Source organism: Octopus sinensis, linkage group LG1 (genome assembly GCF_006345805.1).
Source record: "Octopus sinensis linkage group LG1, ASM634580v1, whole genome shotgun sequence".
In the NCBI taxonomy this organism is placed as follows: domain Eukaryota; kingdom Metazoa; phylum Mollusca; class Cephalopoda; order Octopoda; family Octopodidae; genus Octopus; species Octopus sinensis.
Genome location: NC_042997.1, coordinates 11,452,324 through 11,458,323, shown reverse-complemented (window position 1 = coordinate 11,458,323; position 6,000 = coordinate 11,452,324).

The window sequence follows — 6,000 nt, the reverse complement described above, 5'->3', positions numbered from 1 at the left end:
ACTCATTATCAGCTGGTAGACTGGAACAACATGAATTGAAATGCCTTAGTCAAGGACATAACGTACCACACATTCCAGGAATTGAACCCTTAATCACTAAGTCACTATACACAATTACCTGACTTTAAGAAAATACTGAGACTGATTCGATGAACTAAACCCTTCAGAGTGATACTCCAGCAAGGCAAGCTTTTAATGTTTAGGCTTCAGTCAATTACTGAAAGTTACAGAAAATTCTTCGAAATTTTTTGTTCATTTCTTTGTCAGTTTCATGGATGAAAATGTTTTTTGCTCCCAACTATATATCGTTTCCGAAACGATTGGTATAACTCAGGGCAAATTTACTTTCAAATACGCTCAAAAAGAATAATAATCATTGCAACTGCATTTAAAACTGAGAAAACCTCATCAAACTTCCGCTTCAATAAGGAATTTGCCTTCACAGCAAAAAGTTCCATCTGTAGGTCACTTGGAATTTTAATTATTTTTTGTTCACTAACCAAAAATAACTGTATAAATTTTAGTATATCGCCTTTTTTTCTTTAGCAAATCATGAAAGCGATTTTCAAAAGATTCTTGCAGCAACCTAACTTTTATTTCAACATTTTTTTTTTGTAAAACTGTAATTTTTTTATTACGCTTATGTATTTTTTTTGCAAGATTCTTGATGTGAAATACTGTGTTGAAACAGATATTGTTATACTTGGGAATGGTCATATTTTGCCAATTATACACTATACACTTGGTCTTCACTTCAGCATTATTATTATTATTATAATTTTAGTTTTTTGGCAAAAGTCTTTCCCCACACACTTGTGACCTCTTCAGCGACTCTTTATCCCACATATCGTGAAAACTGGCTCAAATCCTCATTTTAGCAGAGATATGACGAATTGTTATTTTCATTTTGATATCAGTTACCAAGCTAGGAAACTATTTGTTTCAAATTAAGATAATGAGCTGGCTGATTACATCAACTAAAAAATACAAAACCAAATACCCAAAAGTTATATAAAAGAGCCCTTTTTTCAGATTACTCCCTCATTTTCATCCAGAAAACTTCGAATAAAATTTCTTTAGGTTACTGGTAAATGAAAATTTGTGAAAAATCCAAAAGCCAGTTTACCTAACAATGGAACACAAGATCACTATATTCCAAATCTAACACGTTGCATATATTCTTTGTATGCTTGTCTGTTTAATGCTCTTGCTCGTTATTCGTGCATTTTGCAACTGTTAACATAACATGCTGCAAGCTTAGTATGTTTTTCCACGCAACGTCTTTTGGTGTATGATGCAATGCTGTTTTAGAGATCCACTGGTTTGAATGATCCTTGATAGAGCTCCGTCCTTAAGAATACTGATTAGTCTACTAAAATGTATTTGTAAGTTTTACAAGCACGACTTTACTTTGTCAAATATATCTGATCCGCTTGTTTGCTTTATTCATAAGCGATATATGACCAACTCTAAATTGATATTGATTCTTGTTATAAAAATGCTAAACACAAATGTCGATAGCTTCGTCTAAATCTGCAGAAAATAAAGTACGAGCATAGAAAAAAAAACCTTCCACTTGCTAGTTTCATAAATACATCGTGAGAGAATTGTTCAGTGAGTCTCATAACTGCTTTATTTGAAAGAGCAATTTATCTCCATTTCTTTCAACATTTTTATCTCAAATATTTGGAAACAAGGCCTAACAATTACTTTTCTATCAGAAAGAAAGGCTTCCACTTTTTGGTAGTGCTAAAGTAATTTCATGGGACGTTTCTTTCAACGAAAAACATTCACAACTTCCTTCAATTACATGTTATTCCTTTCTTCCTTTCAATTACATGTTATTTCCGCCTCTCAAACCAATACATTAGTTTCAGTGTTGTATTTTGGTGTATCTATTAAGATGGTGTCTTATGTTCTGTGATAAGATAATTTTCACAAACAATGCACAATGGTTTTCCTGAGGGACCCTCTTTATATAAGAACTTATTTCTCCATTTTTCATTGAATTAACACTTACCATCACTTTAAAGTATCAAACGTGTCTTGATCAATTATAGACAAGTGTTTCATGTACCATTTGTTACCAACAAGGGAAATACTTTTGGTATATGTACAGTGGGTTGCCCATTTGATCTATACATTTCTATAACTCCGGTACGTATTAATTAAGAGAATTGGCCTCTAGAATTGAAATAAAGTTCCCAGGTAGTAAAGTACATCTTACATAGAGTGGAGAAGCATTTTATATTTCGATGAAAATGTATTATTATTATTTTTATACATTTCATAAATTATATCATAATTCTTTGTATTTGAGTATTTGAATGAAAAAGTAAAGAGTAAATTAGCTGAAAAGGCATTACCAGATGCAAAGAAGCTCACGAAATCCAAAGCTAATTTTCTAAGGGACAAATGACACTAATCTGTTTTAAGATTTACTGGGTTTTATATAAGTGGGCTTTAGGGTTAAAATGCTATTATTTCGAGAGCAGCATGTTTTTGTGTGGTATTGAGGCGTGTTGTTATAAACGCACCTCTGTACCACACGGTGTTTAAATGAAGAGAAAACAGTAACATGTTTCATTTAGCAAATATGATTTCAGCAAACTAATATAACCATCATTGGGTTCTATTAGCCTACTTACTCATCACTTACATTTTGTGTCTCTGCGCTGTTGTTTCTCCAGATGCCTAAATCTGTAGATAACTGACTATTTTCTCTCCATATTCATCCTTGTCGAACAAATTATCCCAGCTTTACAGTAGTACGACTGTTACATTCTGACGTTATTTTGTAATAAAATTAATGACAATTTGCTTCAAGTCACGTTCAAATTAGTTCATGAAACTCAGCATGAGAAACTCTGTAGAAATAGTTAGCACCATCAACAAAAAATATACACACATACACTCACAAGACAATAAATAAATAAATAAATAAATAAATGAAACAAAGCATGATCTCCATACATCTACATTGTCGTTTTTATTTGATCAATCCTTATGGTTCTATTCTCTGATGACAATACTTTCTGTCTACATTTGTTGTATGCATGTATTAACTAACTTATCAATAGATTTATCATTCCGTATGCGAATAATGTTATATATTTATATATTTATTGTTTCGTATAGTTATTTTATATTTTTGAAATATTCTTGGCAGTAAAATTATTTTATATAGCAATAAACAGTTTCTTATTTGTTCTGAGGTTCTTTATTCTTTTTACATAAAAAAAAAAAAGAGATTTGTTAAAGAGATCTTAGTAGCTAACTTCACTACTGAATCTTTCTCACATTAGAACTTAGCTCACAAACACACTAATATCTACAAAAGCCTCAAAAGTCACGAAGGAGACAGTAACACCTCAAAATACTAGCGACGATATCCGATTTCAGTGGTTTTTAAGTATACGAACGACGGGAAAAACTCCCTGGAGAGAAGACAAGTCAACCGAAATTAAAATTCTTCTGTCTGCCATCTATTCGTGAAATATTCTATAAATTAATTATTTAAATCTGCGAGTTCGTGGCTATAGACGAATTCATTCGTGTACTTCCTCTTGTAGCTAGAAAAGCATGGTGCACTTTACTATGATATATTTTTTTTCTTTTACTTGTTTCAATCATTTGACTGTGGCCATGCTGGAGCACCGCCTTTAGTCGAGCAAATCGACCCCGGGACTTATTCTTTGTAAGCCCAGTACTTATTCTATAGGTCTCTTTTGCCGAACCGCTAAGTGACGGGGGACATAAACACACCAGCATCGGTTGTCAAGCAATGCTAGGGGGACAAACACAGACACACAACCATACACACACATACGTATATATATACGACAGGCTTCTTTCAGTTTCCGTCTACCAAATCCACTCACAAGGCTTTGGTCGGCCCGAGGCTATAGAAGAAGACACTTGCCCAAGGTGCCACGCAGTGGGACTGAACCCGGAACCATGTGGTTGGTAAGCAAGCTACTTACCACACAGCCACTCCTGCGCCTATATTCGTCTATAACTTGACTAGCCAAAGAAGGAGTTACTAGTTGGGTACTTAACTCACTAACAATAACAGTAACATTACCCAGTCTTGTTAAGGGAGTAAGCCTAAACACTCAATGCTCGAGAGAAGGACAGTGGTCATGCTTGGAGTACTTTTGATCATAGATTTTAAGTTTTACCCGCCAGGGATGATTCGAGACTTAAACACCAAGCACGACCTATAGTGAATCAATGCAGTTGAGATCCTGATTGAAGATCCTTCCGTTGATGCATGCTGTGATCAAATGTGAACCAAGAGGAAATTCTAAAGATTGTAGATCTATGGAGGAATGGTTCAGTACGGTGTATAGTGCAAGATCTAAAAGAGATCTGGTTAATGTAGATTTATTGAGGATGACTAAAAGAAGAGAGAATGCTAACACAGTTGGAGATGAAGCACACTTTGCTAGTTCAGAGGAGCAGAGACCCTTACAGTAACTATAGAGAAGACAGAGAGAGGTGATAGAGTGTCTCTGGAGTTGTGACTATTATGCTGGGGGGTTTCGGTTTTTGCCAATCACCTGGATTGTTTTCTGCTTTGTTTTGTGTGTGTGTGAGCTTTTTATTATTTTTTTTTTTGGAGGTTGTGTAGCATCAGTAGCAACAACATAAAATATGTAATCAATATTTTGATATAAGTCGCATCTGAGTCTGATCAGTTGCTGCCTACTTCTTTTAAGCCATGAAGCACTGATGCAAGAGATCAGACTGAACTATTAGCTGAAATGTCGGCTACTGTAATATACACGAGTCATCGTGAGAGATTGTTAAAGTTTTTGAAGCCTAATATTTGAAGCTACTTTGAAAGTTTAGGTGTGTTGAGTAAGGAGCCATATGCATGAATGTTAGAGGATAAAGAGTCACCGTCAGCCGCAAATGAGAACAGCTTGGCAACATGTACCATATTTTCGCTAATTATTTTAGATGCCTATGCAGTCACGAACAGATATAGACACCATCCATCTCTCCCACCTATTGTCCAGTGGCACATTCAGAATGTGTAGCCATTGTATTAGGTGTTGTTAAATGAGACTGCGTTGTTGTATGTACTTTGGGAGAAGTGCAGGTCCAATGCGTTATTACTTAGTTGTCCATAAGAATAGTGTGGTTAGGAAAAACAGCAAGGAACTAATTAAGTCTAAAGAAAAGGACTTGAGAGATATAATCAGCCTCTGATTTACCGCGAAGTTCGTAGAAAATGAGCCAGCGTGCTTCCTGTCAAAGCAAGCTTCGATTTAGCAATCTGACAAAAATAAAATTCCAACCTAAGAGATAAGTTGAGAATCCTATCCTAAGAACAATAAATTTAATTGAAGTGAGATTGCTTGTGGGATCCAACAAAGTCTTCTCCAGATAAGAAAGTCTCTGCATTTACGCCCAATTCCATACTGTGCGCCCAATTCCATACTGTGCGCCCAATTCCATACTGTGCGTCCAATTCCATACTGTGCATCCAATTCCATACTATGCGCCCAATTCCATACTGCACACACTCCGTAAATCTCATCCAAAATTATCCCCTTTCTACTCCACCTTGTGCTAAATCCGCAATGATTCTATAAACGGTGACCTAGAAACTGTTCGACAATATAAATAAAGGATCAGGAAATATTTCATCCTTCTACATCTAGACCTCTATAAATCATGTGACACCTGCAATATATTATTCTCATATTTGGGAATGTGTTGTTGCTACACAACCAAATATCCTAAAACGTATCCAATAAAAGTGATTCAATTAAATGGCGAGCATTAAGCAACACACGAACACACGTCAACCTATAGAACACATCCATCGTCTATTTTTCCACCACAGCTCAAATTATCTCCTCTCTTAGGAGCTAGCTGGTTGCATACCTATTTCTTTACAACCACAAGGGGCTAAACACAGACAGGACAAACAAGGACAGACAAACGGATTAAGTCGATCATATCGACCCCAGTGTGTAACTGGTACTT